The sequence below is a fragment of the Panthera onca genome, chromosome A1 (assembly GCF_046562875.1).
Source record: "Panthera onca isolate mPanOnc1 chromosome A1, mPanOnc1 haplotype 2, whole genome shotgun sequence".
Classification (NCBI taxonomy): domain Eukaryota; kingdom Metazoa; phylum Chordata; class Mammalia; order Carnivora; family Felidae; genus Panthera; species Panthera onca.
In genome coordinates, this window is record NC_138339.1 from 109,689,282 (window position 1) to 109,707,405 (window position 18,124).

Consider the following 18,124-nt stretch of genomic DNA (forward strand, 5'->3'; position numbering starts at 1 on the left):
TCGCTAAAAATTAATAAGTGGAGAGAATGGCATAGGGTGAGATCATGTTTGTAAAATAAGTAATACATGCGACATTCTATATAGTTATAGAATATGATAAAGCACTGGAGCCACTGTGAGTCTCTATTTCTGATAATACAGAACTTGACCCAAAAGGAGAAAATAATCCATTCAACATTCCTGCTTCTTGGGAAGACATCTCTCCACTTCCAGGGTCTGGAGGAGCTCCTAGTTCCTGGCTCCTACCCATCGGGACCTGATGTAATTGACTTCAAAACTGCACCAAGGGGGTGAGGAAAAAGATTGGATCTAACATTTTTGGTTTGTATATCTGCTATGTAGACACTTTTTTTTTTTAATTTTTTTTTTAACGTTTATTTATTTTTGAGAAAGAGAGAGACAGAGCATAAACGGGGGAGGGGCAGAGAGAGGGAGACAGAATCGGAAGGAGGCTCCAGGCTCTGAGCCATCAGCCCAGAGCCCGACGCGGGGCTCAAACTCACGGACCGCGAGATCGTGACCCGGGCTGAAGCCGGACGCTTAACCACTGAGCCACCCAGGCGCCCCTGTAGACACTTTTTTTTAACGTTTATTTTTTTATTTTTGAAAGAAAGAGAGCACAAGGTGGGGAGGGGCAGGGAGAGGGGGACAAAGGATCCAAAACCAGCTATGCGCTGACAACAGTGAGCCCAACGTGAGGCTGGAACCCACAAACTGTGAGATCACGACCTGAGCTGGAGCCGGACGCTTAATGGACTGAGCCACCCCGGCACCCCCTAAGCTAGACACCTTTATAGAGGTTTGCGTTTGAAACTGAGAAAACAGAATTTTTACTCCAGAGGTTGTTCTCTGGAAAATGTGAAACCTAGGCCCCTAAAGAGAATGACATGGGGGTCCCCCAAAGACGCAGAACCATATGGGCCCAGACATGATAATACATCCCACTGACAGGCCCGCCTACATGTCCTACGCCTCCAAGCAGTTCACAGTGCCCCACTATGACTGTAAGATGACAGGAGGAACAGAAGGCATTAGAGGACTGCCTATAGGGTAAAAGGTAGAGGCCAAAACCATGGGAGAAGAGCAATGTGTAGGAAACAGAGACCATACATAGTTTTGAAAACCTGAAAAAAGACTTAGTATCTTTTAAGTAATAAAAAGAAGATACTGCATTTATGAAACAAGAATAACACGGTATAAAAAAGAAAAAAATCAGAAAACAAAAAAGATTTTATAAAAAAATATAATACCACATACAAAAACTCAATGGTAAGCTAACAGATAAAACTGGGTGGCTCAATCGGTTAGGTGTCCGACTCTTGGTTTTGGCTTGGGCCATGATCTTGTGGCTTTGTGGGTATGAGCCCCTCATCGGGCTCTGCACTGGGAGTGTGGACCCTGCTTAGGATTCTCTGTCTCTCTCTCTATCTGCCCTTCCCCCACTTGCACTCTCTCAAAATAAATAAATAAAAAAAATTGAGTAAACCTCCCAGAAGTATTAAAAATACATAAGAAAGACCAGAGAGAAATTACAAGAGAACTAGGATCATTTCAGGATGCATGAATGCTAATAACAGAAATTCCTGAAAGAAAGAACAAATACAATATGAGGTAAATTATGTTTAATGTTTCCAAGAATCGAAGGAGATAATTTTTCAGATCACAAGAGCACATCTAGTGCCCAGGTCAAGACCCAAAATATTCTTGAAATTTTTCAGAACAGTGAGAAAAAGAGAACAGACAAAAGCTTTTTAAGGAAAAGAAAACAATTTATCTACAAAAGAATCAGAAGTCAAAGCAATCTTAAGAAAAGGACAAAGATGAAAGTATCACAATCCCAGATTTCAAGACATGCTACAAAGCTGTAGCAATCAAAACAGAAAAGTACTGATACGAAAACAGACACAAAGATTGCTGGAACAGAATAGGGAGCCCAGAAATAAATCCATATTTATTTGTCAAGTAATCTACAACAAAGGAAGCAAGAATATACAATGGGGATAAGATGGTCTCTATAATAAATGATGCTGGGAAACTGGACAGATACATGCAAAAGAAAAAGTGGACCACTTTTTAAAATTATACACAAAATTACACTCAAAATTAATTAAAGACCTAAATGTGAGACCTGAAACCGTAAAACTCCTAGAAGAAAAAATAGGCAGCAATATCTTTGACATCAGCCACAGAAACATTTTCTCTATAGGTCTTTTCAGGCAAGGGAAACAGAAGCAAAATTAAACTACTGGGACTACACCAAAATAAAAAGCTTTTGCACAATGGGAAAATCATGAACAAAACAAAAAGGGAGAAGGTGTTGACAAGCGACATATCCAATTAAGGGTGAGTATCCAAAATATAGAAAGAACTTATATAACTAACACCAACCCCCCCCCCCCAAAATAATCCAATTAAAAAATGGGCACAAGACATGAACAGAAATTTCTCCAAAGAAGACATCCAGGTGGCTAAGAGATACATGAAAAGATGCTCAACATCACTCATCATCAGGGAAATGAAAATCAAAATCACAATGAGATATCATCTCACACATATCAGAATGGCTAAAATAAAAAACACAGGCAATAAGAAATATTGTCAAGGATTTGGAAGAAAGAGGAGTGCTCGTGCACTGTTGGTGAGAATGCAAACTGGTGCAGCCACTGTGGAAATAGTAGGGGGGTTTCCCAAAAAATTAAAATGAGAAATACCATATGATCCAGTTATTACATTATTGAGTATTTACCTGAAGAAAATGAAAATAGTAATATGAAAAGATATATGCACTCTTATGTATACTGCAGTTATTTACAATAGCCAAGATTTGGAAGCAACCTAAGTGTCCACTAATAGATGAAAGGATAAAGTAGATGTGGGGTGTGTGTGTGTGTGTGTGTGTGCATGTGTGTGTGTAAATAAATTAAATTAAATCAGTGGGACTACATCAAAATAAAAATATCCATTATATATGTTATATATAATATATATATAATTTCATATAATATATGGAGTATTACTTAGCCATAAAAAAGGATGAGATCTTGCCATTTGCAACAACATGGATGAATCAAGATGGTATAATGCTAAATGAATTGTTAGGCAGGGAAAGACAAATAGATATGATTCCATTCATATGTGAAATTTAAGAAACAAGACAAATTAATGAAGAAAAAAAGAAACAAAGAACCCCACAGACTCTTAAAACACAGAGGACAAACAGGTGGTTACCAGGGGGCAGATGAGTGGGAGGAGGGGTGAAAAAACATAATCAGATTGGCATCAGAATTCTTAATAGTTACACTAGAAACTAGCAGAAAATTAAAAATACCTTCAAAATTTGGAGGGAAATGATTTCAAACGCAAAATTATTTACACAGATGAATCACTGATCAAGGATGAAGGAAGAATTTTTTGTATGGCCTCAATTTTCCTCTTATGTATCAAATTTCTAGGAAGTCATTCAACACGACATAACACTAAAATGAGGGAGTGACCAAGACAGAAGAGATGGGATCTGAAAACCAGAACACCAACATAAAACGGAAGCAAAGGAAATCTCCATGGTTGCCATGCAGGGAAATCGCAGGGGGGAAATTAGGCACGAGGTGTGGAGGACAACAACTGGGAGCTAGAGCAGGCCAGGAGGTGCCAGGAGAGATGGCTGCAAGATGGTGAAATTGAAAGACTGTCAGCTACCTCTGTTTGAACATTCTGGAACAGATTTAGACTCCTGGGATGAGTTTGGGATTGATTCAGTGGTGTATATGTATGAAAAATGAACACATACACAGACTTATTAGCTACCTTGAAGGGAGTTATGCAAGAAATGAAACTAAGGCCCAAAAGTTTTGTAGTTATAACACCACCAATGTGGAAACTATTCCAAGCAAAATTGTGGTGTATTTCTATAGCTATGATGGGTGAGTTGGGAGATGGAAAAGGCACCTGGTTGGAGGTTCCTCAAAAAATTAAAAATAGACCTACCCTACAACCCAGCAATAGCACTGCTAGGAATTTACCCAAGGAATACAGGAGTACTGATGCATAGGGGCACTCGTACCCCAATGTTTATAGCAGCACTCTCAACAATAGCCAAATTATGGAAAGAGCCTAAATGTCCATCAACTGATGAATGGATAAAGAAATTGTGGTTTATATACACAATGGAGTACTACGTGGCAATGAGAAAGAATGAAATATGGCCCTTTGTAGCAACATGGATGGAAGTGGAGAGTGTTATGCTAAGTGAAGTAAGCCATACAGAGAAAGACAGATACCATATGGTTTCACTCTTATGTGGATCCTGAGAAACTTAACAGGAACCCATGGGGGAGGGGAAGGAAAAAAAAAAAAGAGGTTAGAGTGGAAGAGAGCCAAAGCATAAGAGACTCTTAAAAACTGAGAACAAACTGAGGTTTGATGGGGGGTGGGAGGGAGGGGGGGGGTGGGTGATGGGTACTGAGGAGGGCACCTTTTGGGATGAGCACTGGGTGTTGTATGGAAACTAATTTGACAATAAACTTCATATATTGAAAAAAAAAAAAAAAGGAAAAGTCACCTGGTAAGTGGGGAGGAAGGGAGCAGTGAGAGTAGGAAGTGCGTAGATGACGCATAAAAAGGAAGACTCCAGAAGAAATATTGTCAACATGTTTTTTGATAATGGAGATATATATAGAGGTAGAGTGATCACATTGAGTGTCTTACAGAACCATGCATGTCTTTACACTGTGTTTTTGGGTGGGGTGGGTTGTGTATGTGTGAGGGTGTGTGTGTGTATGTCATTCATGTAAAGTGAGAACTAAGTTAAAAATATAAGGAAAGCATTCTGAAAAGCAAATTGGCAAGAGAGTGAAAGCATTTATTTACTGAGCAAATGATCTTCGTTCCAAAGAGGTCAAGGATGGGTACATGTGTACATGGCTGGATGGCTCTTCCTCTGTGAAGTACCTGATTAGGACAATTCTCCATAGGCACATTTCTAAATCATCTTTGAGACTCAGGGTGGTTTAATAATTCTAGAGTCTTAATCATGGCAGAGGCACTTCATCACCAGGGAATGATGCCTAGAGTTTTAATGATAAGAAAGTAATGGATATGCTCATTGCTCAGGCCTCTTTCTTCTATCCACCAAGAAATCATACTGAAAGCCAGATACATGCTAAATTCTTTGCAGATTACAAAAAAAAGTAATAATAGGCCTCTGTGTTGTGCTGCACAGTTACCTTCGGCTAAAATCATCTCTTTGGCCATTTATCACTTCACTCCCCAAGCCCTGGACTCAGGTGGGAAGCAGATTGAGTCATTTGTAAACCCCATTAATTACAGATATACGAGACATATCTTCTTTAATCCTCCTTTCTCCAAAAGGCAAACTATGATTTGTTCCCTTTTCTATGACCTACACAAAGTAATCTTCCCAAGTAATATTAACATTTAGAATACACAGTCCCTCAAATGACTGTTGAACCCACTGCTTACTCATCCCAAGCACCAGATATTAATGACATTTTAAAGACATCCATCCCTGGCTTCCTGAGGTCCCTGTAGAGACTCAAGGAGAACACACTAAAAGTACAGAAAACTTACTTTGTTCTTGAGGAGACTTTGTAAGAACAATTTTTTCAAAGATGGGAGGATTTTTGAGTATTTCTGCCATATAGATTTGTGGGTGTATTGAACTACAGTCATTTTGGTTAACTATATGCTTTATTTGACCATGTTCCTATAGAAGGCATTCCCCAAATACCCACAGACAAGAGAGAAAAATAAACAAGCTGAAATGAACAATCTGTACCCACACACTGGCTGACAGAGGGAAATATTCTGAACCTCTTACTCTACTTTTCTCTTTAGTCCGGGTTCCCATTCTACTCCATGTACTCCACACCATTGTGTGTCATTGTAAAGAAACAAGAGCAATGAGGAGAACTGACCAGAGGTAAAATGGTCGAGTGTGTCTCTTGGTCCGTTGACTTCCATTACCGGTATCTTTTTTTGTTCTTTAAAGGTCATTTTGGCTCCACAGTGGTGGAAACCCTTACAACCTGGTCCATGGCAATTGGCAGGACTCAGAGGCTTGGAATCATGAGACAGGCTTCCCACACCTGTATCTGGTTTTGACTGCAGATACATAGAATTGACTGGGAGCAAAAGGACACACACCTGGCTAACAACAGCTGGTGACTGCTTTCAGGTCTTCCTCAGGCCCCTGAAATTGAGCCAATCAGAAACACATTTTTTATTTGTTTTTGATGGTGTGGGTTCAATACCTTTTCCTGGGATATAAAGGGGAGGCCCTTAGTTTTATCTGCAGCAGGAGGAATTTTGTTACCACAAGAAATAGGTAAGTCCAACCATTTCTTTGGCCCATGCTCAAAATTCAACTTCTCCAGGAGAATATCTGCTTGGCCATGTTAAAAGTCACCAGCCCAGGCTCTGACTGCCTGGGCCAGGGAGAGGCAGGATCTGGCCTCCTTAGATTCTAGATTCTAAGTGGGAAATGGGCACCTGGATTTACCAACCCACCAATGCCCCATGGAATACCAAAGAAGCAATTCTACAAAAGGGAAACCAAGTGATGTTAGGAAGGGGGAATACCACTAAATGACCACATTACACGAACCTACCCCTTTGCTCCCAAACTCAGACATCTATATAACCAACAACAAACCCTTAAAAAGTTTTAGTTGATAAGGGCTTGAAGAGCCTTAAATGTTTGTAAACATGTATTTAATATGCATAATTCACTTAAATCTTTCTGATAACTTAGTAAGTAGAAGTTACAACTCCCATTTAAGATGAAAGAACTGAGACTTATGGAGATAAATATTTTCCCACAGTCATCCAAGTAATAAATGGAGAAGCCGTAATTCAATCTCAGTTCTGTTTGACCTAACACTGACGCTGGTACCACAATACTGGGGAAGCCCCAGATGCAAGCAGGGCATATTAACTGACCTGATGTTTTAGGAGAGAGTTTAGCACATTAATTAGCACACAGTAATTGAGAGGGACTATATAATACATTTTAAAAATTGACACCAGACTTGGAAAAACGAGATCCACCTGCCACAAATCACAGGAAAAACACCCAGTTTACTCAAGACCAAAGACAAAGTAGTTTTCTTTAGCATCTTCCACGAGGACAAACAGAAGAGTGTGGTCAGCGAACTTTCCAGTTTGTTGCATGACATGAACAAAGAGGTGATCAAATTTTCAATATTCTTCAGGTTCCAGCTGCTAACCACTGGTCATAGGTCACAAGGTAGGAGCCCTCATGAAAGGGATTAGCGCCTCTACAAAAGACACCCCTTCCACCGTTGGAGGATGCAATTACAACAGGGCCCTCCATAGAACCTGGTCATGCTGACATCATAATCTCAGACTTCAAGCCTCCAGATGTTGTTTATAAGCCACGCGATCTGTGGCATTCTGTTATAGCAGCTTGACGCAAGACATAGAGTATCCCTAATTCAAGTGGATTCATCATTCATTATACTAAGATGTGATCTGGTGAACAGGCAAAAAGGCTTCTCACTAATGCTCACTGGACTCCGTCTCCTCACTCATAAAACAAAGAGGTTGAAGCCAATAATCTGTAGGTTTCTTTGTGTCTCCAACATTTTGTGCATTAGTGAGTACACAAGTGCATTTTGCAGTATTAGGTTTGACAGAAGATAATTTTGTAGACTTCCCAGGCAGCATGTGAAAACTCAGGGGCTCTTCTGCTGGTCCCTGGGCTTCATAATAACTTGCCCAGCTGTAAAGGGGGACACCTTCCCAGGGCATCTTATTTTTTTCTGATGTAATTTTCTGGTTCTCATGTCCTTTATTCCACCTTGTTTAGCTTTTATTTTAATGACTTCTCATCAGCAAAGGACAAACCAGCAGTTATCCTTGGGCATGGTACTCACTCCAGGGAGAATATTGGAAATTTTTGACTTTTTGGTCTTTTAGTATAGTCAAATCTGAACATTTAAATGTTAAAACGCATGAGTTTTCTTTTTCACACATCACTTTAAAATTTCGTCTTTATGTAACAAGATTTTTTGAAATTATGTAGACAAATAGGTTATGTATCTGTGACTTACACTTTAGGATAGTACAAAGGACTTTATAAAATATTTATTATAAGAAGGACATATTATGGTTGAGGATCACCACTGTAAACATACCCCGAGGCTAACCTGGTTTGCAATGGGGAGGAAGATAGGAAATAAACTGTTGTACATTTGCTTAATAATACTCAGGTACTGTGCTTTGCTCTGTATATTATCTCATTTATGCAGCTAACTTATCCTTCTAAGATGGCAGGTAGTATTACTTTCCTTTCACAGATGAAGACGCTGGGACTTAAGGAAATTTATTAACTTCTTCATTCCTTCATGAAATATTTTCGTGACTCCTATGTGCATTCTAGGTGTTTAGAGAGACAGAAAGGACACAATTTCTGCCATCAAGGAAATATTTGAGTCGAGAGAGATAACAAAGCAAAGCAGTAAGTAAATAAGTCAAGTCACATCGCGTTGCGTGTCATGAAGACAGGTGAATGAAATGCCTTGAGAAAACTTGCCCAAAGTCACATAACCAGTGAGTGGTGGGGGGTCCAAATGAACGTAGACATTGCTTTTTGATTGCAGTAATCATGGCACTACCATTACTAGTATCAAATGCCAAGGTCATCACCCCTTCTAACATTGTCTAAAAAGATGCCAGCACGTGTGGATGAAAAACCAGGGAGAAAGCTGTTCAAAGCAACTATTACTAAACATTTTTTTCTTGTTGCATTCCTGTCAGAAGAAGTTTTTCTCTCTCTCTCTCTGCCCTCCTAACATTGTTACAACAGTTTCTGGTTCTGCACTGTGAGATATCTTAGTGTGTGGTGTTACTAATACTTATTAAAATGCATTTCTAAGTAAATAATCTTAAATGTTTTTCTGATCTTTTTAAGTTTATTTATTATGGGAGAGAAAGAGATCATGAGTAGGGGAGGGACAGAGAGAAAGAACCCCAAGCAGGCTCTGCACTCATGTATAGAGTCTGCCGTGGGCCTGGAACTCACGAACGTGAGATCATGACCTGACCCAAAGCCAAGAATTGGACGCTTAACCCAATGAGCCACCTAGGTGCCCCCATTTTCTGATTTCTTAAGTGTGATTTTCAGAAACATCCCCAGTTTTATTCCCCTGTGGAAATCTATCTGTCACACCCAACTTGTGATCAGCGCATCCACTCTATGAGATGAGAAGAATGTGTGCTGAAAACCCAGATGTAGACATTCTTTTAAAAAAAAAATTTTTTTTTACATTTATTTTTGAGAGACAGAGAGAGACAGGGCATGAGCAGGGGAGGGGCAGAGACAGAGGGAGACACAGAATCCAAAGCAGGCTTCAGGTTCTGAGCTGTCAGCACAGAGCCTGATGTGGGGCTCGAACCCACAAACCGTAAGATCATGACCTGAGCTCAAATTGGACGCTTAACCAAGTGAGCCACCCAAGCGCCCCTGGATGTAGACACTCTTAAAGATGAAACAGCAGGGCCTTTGGGCCAGACTTCCAGAAAGGTGATTAGACCCTTCCTATGGATATGTGGCAGGGAGGTAAATAAAGCCTTCTATTAAAGAAAGGAAAGAAAAACAACCAACAGGTAAAAAGAGATGACCTATAAACCTAAAGTATATATAGTCTGTGAGAATGCTTGGGAAAAAATTATACAGCTAAAAAACTTGCAAAGTTATGTTCTACCCTGCATTAGAAAATGTAGTGACTTCTAGTCACTTAAAGAGAAAGACAGGTAGGTCTTCTGAGGTCTTAAAATTTTGTTCAAGTTATGTATTCCTTTAATACACTTGGTAATTAGCAAATCTTATGTTTGGTGTTTTTAATCACGATTTCAACTCTCTTGGGGAAAAAAAAAAGAATGCAACAGAAAAGACAGCTCTTCTCTATGGGTCCTGGTGACGGCTGCCAAGGAAAGCATCCTCCTGGGCCTCTTAGCTACAGACCCAGCAAGACTTTTGATACTGTGGCTATTTTCCTAAAAGAAAACAGCCTCCCTGGAGAAATCGAAAGCTTCAGGGGGACACACTCTGTAACGTCCAGCTTATAACATAATGACATTCCCACCTCGGCATCATGCAGAGCTCATGTAAATTCTTAAATTACCTGTGTTTATTGAAAACATGTCAAACATCTAGTTATCTTCTTCATTCATTCTTTAGCTTTTATGTGATATTCTTCAAGATCTTCAGAGATAAATAATATTCAGTGTTGACTATTCGAAATGGCTACAGCAAATAAAAGGTAATTTTATATATATTTCATAGAAATTGTCCCACTGTCATCCTGGACTATTCCTTTCACCATTATGGATGCTCAATATTTTGACAGAAGCCAATCTAACATTTCTGCTTTAAGTATATCTCTTTAAAGGCACACTTCTCCCTAAGAGTAATTAACAGTCTTACAATGAACAGCACGGTTAATTTCTCCAGTTGCATAACTTGAATTGATTTCATAAATTTGATAAAATTGAGTTCATAACTTTAAATTGTTTCTGTAATAATTTTTTAGTATTCACCACCAAGTCAGCACTGGTCAGCTCAGACTCTGGGGAATTCAGTATCTATCTCGTACAGTCGGTTCATCTTTTGCAACTATATTGGCCAACTTGCAAATTTATCTGTAGCATGCCTGGATGGTTATGTAGAGAAAACAGCTACTCTCTGGGGGCTAATGTCTCTTCTCCACCAATCAGAACGCAGTTCATGATTCATTAGGTTTGTTGGCTAGATTATTTAACTTAATTCAGTATAAATTATTTAATTCCTAAGGCCTTCCTGGTATTCAATATGAATGAAACAATTATTCCTGGACACAATCATCCAAATACCACCACGCAGTTTTACCAAATCCCAAGCCAGTCGTTAAGTCCATCTATCTGCTGCTTTACATAAACTACTCATGCTGAGTTTTTGAGGGTTATAACATTACTGAAATTGTTTGGATTCAGTAAGGGATTATATGTTATTGTATATTTAATGAGAGAACATCCCAATTACATAGCAATGTGAGAAATCATAAACTATTGCTAGGTAGCAGTTGTGTCCTTGTTGTGATAGCTTCCTTTCTTTTGTTATCTTTCTCATGGGGAAGGGAGCTCTATTTTTTTCCAAACGTAATTCTGCTGCTTAGGCTTCCTTTAGGCTAACCATCCCCAGACATCATGACTATCTGGTCAATGGCTGGTCGAAGTAGCATAGACGGCAGGTCTATTTTCTCTCCTATTGGAATTTCTATGACCGTGTCTCTAAACATGGTATGCCATGTCTTAGATTGGGCTCTCTGGAAACAGGTTCGGAGGCAGACAATTGTGTGCTTCTTACAGGGACGTGAGCAAGTCAGGAGTGGTAGCGGATTTGCACTGCACCCTGCAGCTCTGCTGATCCTACGTGGCACTCAGAGACTGAGATGATCTTTGTATCTCTGTATCATCCAGTCACTGGCTGTGGGCTCCTCTCTGGGAGGAGGCATGGCCCTGTGGCCAAAGGCAATTTCTATCAAAAGTTGTCAGCGGCTGAAGCAGCTGGGGAAACGAGGGTCTCAGTCCTAAGGAGAGATCTTGCAACACCATCGATCCCCTGGCCCCATTCTTAGGAAATCCTGGATAAGGAATATTGACAAAGACTGAGATATGAAGGAACAACATTCTTTCATTTATACACAGTCTTGGTTTCTTCCTCTCAATAAAGCTCAACTTAATCTGTAAAAAAAAAAAAATTACTATCCTTTTTCCTCCTTTTCCTTCTCTCCCTCCTTTGTCCTAAACAAGGCCAAGAATGGAATGGAATAAGGTAGACCCCAGAGAATTTTGCCCTGGAGAATAACCAACAGTGGAGCAGCGTCGTGCCGTTCCCATGAGACCTAGCTGGAACCTGGGGAGCTGGCGTTGCAAAGGGCTGCTTAGAGACCCGTGAAGAAAAGGGCACTTGGCAAAGGGAAGAAGCTGTTTAGGTTTAGGAGAGGTAGGTTATAAATGACAATTTGGTTTTTTCCCTCTTACTCCTTACTGAAGCAAGCACAATGCGTTGTGTACTCACACTGGCATTTCCCTGGCTAGCCACACTTGATCACCCCTCCAATCTTAAAGGAGGCTCCTTGCCACTTTCATGTGTTATCAAGGACCACCTTCCCCACCCACACCTCTATCTGTCCTGTTGCTTGCTTTCCCATGATCCCTTCTTTCATTTATTTACTCAGTCATTAATCGCTGCATTTATCTAGGGACCTCCTCATATGTACCGGTTCTGTTCTGGATAGCATGGTTCTTGATAGATTGTCTGGAGCTTTGGATACTTGTTTTGTTTCCTTTTTGGTTCTTGTCTGTTCCTGTTACTTGTACTCACAGCAGGTCCTGATCTTTGCTCTCCAGGTAGGTGTGAGTGAGACTTGTCTAGTTCCTTTGTTTCTTGTTATCAGAGTCCACTGATGTCTGCTTGATGAGTCTGGCCTCGTCTCCACATAAGGTCTTTAAATGGTTTCTGAGAACTGCTTTGGCCTCGAGTCAGAACCATTTCCTTGGAACACAGATACTCTGCGGCACCACCTATGATCCACTGCCACCAAATCCACTGTGAGCAAAGGGCAAATACATCTCCAAATAAACATGTCTATGGCAAGGGCTGAACGGGAAAGCCAGATCATGGAAGCGGAGCACAACACATCCAAATGTGGAAAAGACGAAAAATAAAACTAGACTCACAGTTTGTCTCTGATAACAAATTAATCATTTGACTTAGTGTGTGTAGTTATTTGCCTCTCTCCCAGGGACTGAACCTACCTAAAAAGCCATTCTACTTCTAGTTTGGAAAACCCCTTGATGTTTTGATTTTATTCTGGTCCAGTAGTTCTAGATCCATTTGCTTTTGGCTTTAAGTGGTTCCTTTGGTTGTTTTTTTTTTTTTTTTAATGTTTGTTTATTTTTGAAAGAGAAACAGAGATGGAGTGTGATCAGGGAAGAGGCAGAGAGAGAGAGAGAGAGAGAGAGAGAGAGAGATACAGAATCCAAAGCAGGCTCCAGGCTCCAAGCTGTTAGCACAGAGCCCGATGCGGGGCTCCAAACCACGAACCATGAGATCATGACCTGAGCCAAAGTCAGACGCTTAACCAACTGAGCCACCCAGGCACCCCTCTTTTTTGTTATTTTAAAGATCTTTTTTATTTTCTTGCTCCAAACTGTTGGATTTTTATTTTATGACTTGTTTCATTGTACGTTCCTTTTCAAAGGGAATAAGTCAACAGATTGAGCGCACTTGTTCTGAAGCTTAATACCTATTTAGACTTTTCAATGTATCAATCTACCTTGATGCCAATATGAAGGATGCCAGGGTAACAAGAGCTATCCTAAGTATGATGCATGCATTAACTCCTTTAACCACACGATAGCTCCATGGCAGGGCATTGTTATTTCCAATTTATAGTTAAGGAAACAGAGGGACAGAGAGTAACTTGCCCTCTCTCACCAGGAAATCCAACTCCAAAGCTATGCTCTCGGCCATTAAGATATACTCTCTGGTTGGAAATGCACTCAAAGATCATTGCAAAGTCCAATTATAATGCCCATTTTGTTTTGAATGCTTTCATGCTACTCCCTCATGCTATGGCAGACTTCTTCCATGATCTCTGTTCTGTTTATTTAAGCCAGTAGGCCACAGCTGGTGAAAATTCACTTACTATGCAGCTTAAACATAGGAGCCTGCTTTTCTGTCTCACTGCATCATTGACTTTCCATATATTTTCTATTTTCACTCAAAGCTGTAACTGGAGTCCCTTGACTATCTCTGTTAATTTTTTCTCCTTGCCATGTTTCGTTTTTCATTTAAATTTTCTAACAGTGTTATGTGAGTTAGTAAAGATAGAACTTTTATGAAAGACTCAATATCAAAATTAAGTTGCATTGCAAGGTATTATGGGTAAAATTGGAAGGAAGGGCATTAAAAAACCTCCACTGCGGTTCTCTGACTGAGTCTATTTGAGGCTAATGCAATAATCTTGGCTTGATTTATGATTATATATTCTGACGTCTAAAAAGCTATTTGTAAGTAGTTTAATAAAAGGCTATTCCTCCAAATTTCGAATTAGCAGTGAAGGTGATTTCTATTAGAGAAGACAGTTGTAGAGGATTTTGTTGTCGATGTTTAATAAAGTGAGTTCTTTTTCTCAATGCAATACACACTGTTGACTTGTCGCACAGCTCTGGGGACCTGATGTTGTATTCAGAGAGTAAAAACATATCTCTGCTCATTGTTTATTTACTACATTTTGAGGTGCATATGGCAAAATTATTTTCCTTACAGTTCCCAGTTCAGTTCTTTCTCTTGATTATGTGTTAAAAATATGTGCATAAGGTTCCTCAATATCTCAGTTTAACAATGTGAATCTCCAAGCTTCTTTTATTAAATGACATTTCCAGTATTTTAATGAGGGTTTGACATTTTCACATGTTACAATTTTGTTTTATTTTTATATTCATTGAAGTGACTTTCATGCTGCCTTTGTGCTGCTGACTTTCGTGCTGTCGATTTACAATTTCTAAAGGTACTTGGAGACACCTTTTCAGAAAGAAGAAGTACATCAAGAAATCATTCAAGATTCTCAGTGTTAGTATTCAGAGGAGTGCATTTTTTAAAAAATGACTTGCAAGGCTTTAAGTGTAGGATTTTTGTTCTGCCAACATCCAAAGCTAGGTTCTTTGGAAATGGCAAAAGCCACACATGATTTAGAACAGGGGCTTGCAAATTCAAACAACCAGGGCACCTGGTGTGTGACACAGGTAACTGTGGAGGACTGGAGCAGGCATGTGACCTGCAAAGAGGGCAGCTGCAAATCTGCTCTTTCCAATGGTCACTGTGAGGGGAGATCCAGGGTCCTCAGATTTTTCAGCGTTCTAATAGAATACGAGAATAGAATACTGGCTATTTACATGGAATATTCTGAGTTTTAACTTTGGCTATCCCAATTTAGATTTTCTAGCACACAATTAGATACCTGTATTATGTATACAGAGAATGACAAATGCTTCAAAGAGTCAAGAAGGAAAGGTATGGTTGGAGATTGCTTTCAAATGATTTAGAAATGCATAGCCTCATTCTGGGACTCTTTAATTGCCTACTAATGGCAGAGCAGCATATTGACCAAGCAGCACCCTCAGTTTTTAAAGAACCCACAGTCTAGGAGAAGGTCTAAGACACTACAAACATAACTCAATGGAAGGTGAAGTCAGAGAAATTCCAAAAGGGATGCTCAAATGACATTCAAAGGATGGAAAAGTCACATATGGTTGGTGAGATCAGAGACAGGTTCATGGCTATTGAGATGAGCCTTGATGGTAAATATAGGCAGGAGGACATTCCAGAGGGAAGACACAGAGAGATCGGCATGGAGGCAGGAAATAGGAGCATGGGGATGCTTGGAGAGCCCCACGTCTCCACTATAAAGCCAGGGGAGCCATCAGCAAGAAGGCAAGCAATGGAGGTTGCGAGTATGTTACAGAGGGCTGGACAGAGGAATTCATACAAGGATTTTAGTAAACAGACAAGCTGTCAATGCTTTTTGACTTGGAGAGTACTATATCTCAGATTTCTTTGTGTGTGGGGGGGGGGGGTTAAAAAAATGATGGCAAAACAGGAGGGACAGGACTGGAGATTAGGACTTCAATGTATAAATTTGGAGGGGACCACAAACAGTCAGCCCATAACAAATGAGCATGTAAAGAGTACAAGAGTTTGTTCCTTTTGCTTCTGAAATAACATTGGAGTAATATTACTAATACTTTAATGTACCAAGGATTAAAGTGAATTTAATGGCAGGATGAGAACAAAATGCTAATGTAGCCCATGGCATGCCTTATATAATACAGAAAAAACCATGTACTCTGTGCTTTCTTCCATAATAAAACTTACCAGGTCACTAATTAGGTCACAACTCTTGTACCCTGTTTCTAGTAAAGAATCTGGCTCGTAAGTAGGTGCTCAAAAAATGCTGGTAGAATGAATGAAGAATGGTACTAGATGGTTTTTCATTAAAAAAAAAAGGCCATGTGTTCTGAGCCCCAGCCAGTTCTTTCATCAACCCTGAGTTTCTTACCACCACACACAGCTTGTGGCTTTGGACTTGAAGAGCAAAAAGTGAGAGATTATATGGAGAGATCAAAGAAGCAGAAGGGAGTTCTCCATAATGGTTTGAACGTAGAGTGGACTTACATCTTACTGGAGGTTAGGTTTTAAAGGCAGAATGCAAAGAAAATGTGTCCTGTAGTGCAAATTACCCTTGAAAACTCTTCAGGAAGGGACTGTGTTGGTGATGTATAAAACATACCTCTTTTTCTTCCAGCACTGAACAGCCCACTGCTTTCTTCTGTTCAGCACGGGTTGAAGTTGGTTTGAATTGAAGGGTTATATTTTATGAAAAAAATATACTCTTAAATGCTAGAATTAACTCCATGTGGTGATATGCTGTCACTATAAAAAGTACCCCAGGACTGAGATGGCCCAAGAATGGCAATTTTCTACCTCCTTTCTCAGTCTCATGTTAGGATATATGACCTTGAGTCGAATGGTTGAAAGGGATCTCATTCTCTCTCTCTTCTGCCCACCCCTCTCAAGTCTTATTTGGCCCAGAATGTGGGGGGGCTGGTTTCTATCAGCTTACAATACACATATGATTTCTCTCTGCCCATAAGTAGGGGAGCTGAATGGTATCTGGCCATAGCACAAGAGCTTGCTGCTTGTGCTCATCAGAATAAGCATCACCTACCACTTGCAGAGACATCTGCTTGCAGAGACATGCTTGCAGAGACATCATAAGGAAGTGAGCCCGGCAGGCGTGGATCAATTCCCTGTCATGGCTACAGTGGTCAGAACAACATCAGGATGGGGACAACTGGCATTCAGTCATGGGAAAAGTGGAATCATGTCCACATATTTTGATTTCAGGGATCTTCAAAGGACCCTGGGCATCACCCTCTGCTAAAGGCATAGTGGAAGGACCTTGGTTTTTGGAGAAAGGACATCAATGGTGGAATCCTAGTCTCACTTCCTTTTTCCCCCTCATGAATATCTACTATCTTTCCCAGCTTTACTGAGGTATAATCAACAAATAAAAATTGTTTATATAGTACTTAAGGGATACAACGTGTTCTATGCATAAAGATTGTAAAATGATTGCTACAATCAAGCTAATCATCCATCATCACACAGTTACCTTTTTTTTTGTGGTGAAATCACATGAGATCTACTCTCCTAGCAAATTTCACGTTAACAATACAGTTATTACTTACCATAGTCACCATGCTGTGCACTAGGTGTCCAGGACCTATTCATATGGCATAACTGAAACTTTCTACTTTTTGACCAGCATCTTTCCATCTCCCAGCCTGGCAACTACCATTCTACCCTCTACCTCTATGAGTTGGACTTTTTCAGATTCCACATGTGAGATCACACAGTATTTGTCTGTGTCCGACTTACTTCCCTTAGCGTAAGATGCTCCAGTTCCATCTATGTTGTTGCAAGTGGCCTTTTTAAAGGCTGAGTGATATTCCATTGCATGTACGTTTTTATCTATTTTCTGTGTCTGTTCATCCATCAACAAACACTTAGGATACTTCCATATCTTGTTGACCTCCTCTCTTTGTGATTGTGAGATCTTTGGCAGAGTCTCTGAGCAATTATTAGGTGGATAATAGGGATATGGTGAAGATCAAATGAGAAAATGTGTAGAAGGCATTTAACTCTGGGCCTGGGACATGCTAAGCCACCAAGACACGGTAGCTTTCTAGTTGCTTCTTACCCATGTGAGCACACCTCATTTATGAAGTGGGGATGGGAGTCTGATAAAGAAAAAACAACAAACAGAAAGGAACTATAGCCAATACCACTTAGGTGCCATGCAATCAGACATCATTAATGGACTGGCAAGAGGGGGTAATCAGTGTACAGAGCCCTGGACTGTGCGTCAAGAGACCTGGCTCCTAATTCTGGGTTTCCCTTGGCTAAGTCCTCTCTCTTCTCTGTTCCCTTGAGAGAGATACCTTCCAGTTCTAAGATACTCATGGCATGTCTTTCCTC

The 18,124-nt window shown here is 40.1% G+C and overlaps 1 long non-coding RNA gene across 3 annotated transcripts; it reads left to right on the forward strand.

The window, feature by feature from the left end:
* The first annotated feature begins 7,394 nt into the window (after nucleotides 1-7,394).
* Nucleotides 7,395-17,135, forward strand: LOC132680178 (uncharacterized). Of its 3 annotated transcripts, none has more exons than XR_009610564.3 (5): nucleotides 7,395-7,633; nucleotides 8,420-8,497; nucleotides 10,220-10,301; nucleotides 11,830-12,022; nucleotides 16,991-17,135. It is a non-coding gene; the product is annotated as an uncharacterized LOC132680178 (long non-coding RNA). The 3 variants fall into 3 exon arrangements; XR_014137725.1 differs by lacking the exon at nucleotides 16,991-17,135 and adding an exon at nucleotides 12,434-12,783; XR_009610563.3 differs by lacking the exon at nucleotides 16,991-17,135 and adding an exon at nucleotides 12,477-12,783.
* Nucleotides 17,136-18,124: the final 989 nt, after the last annotated feature.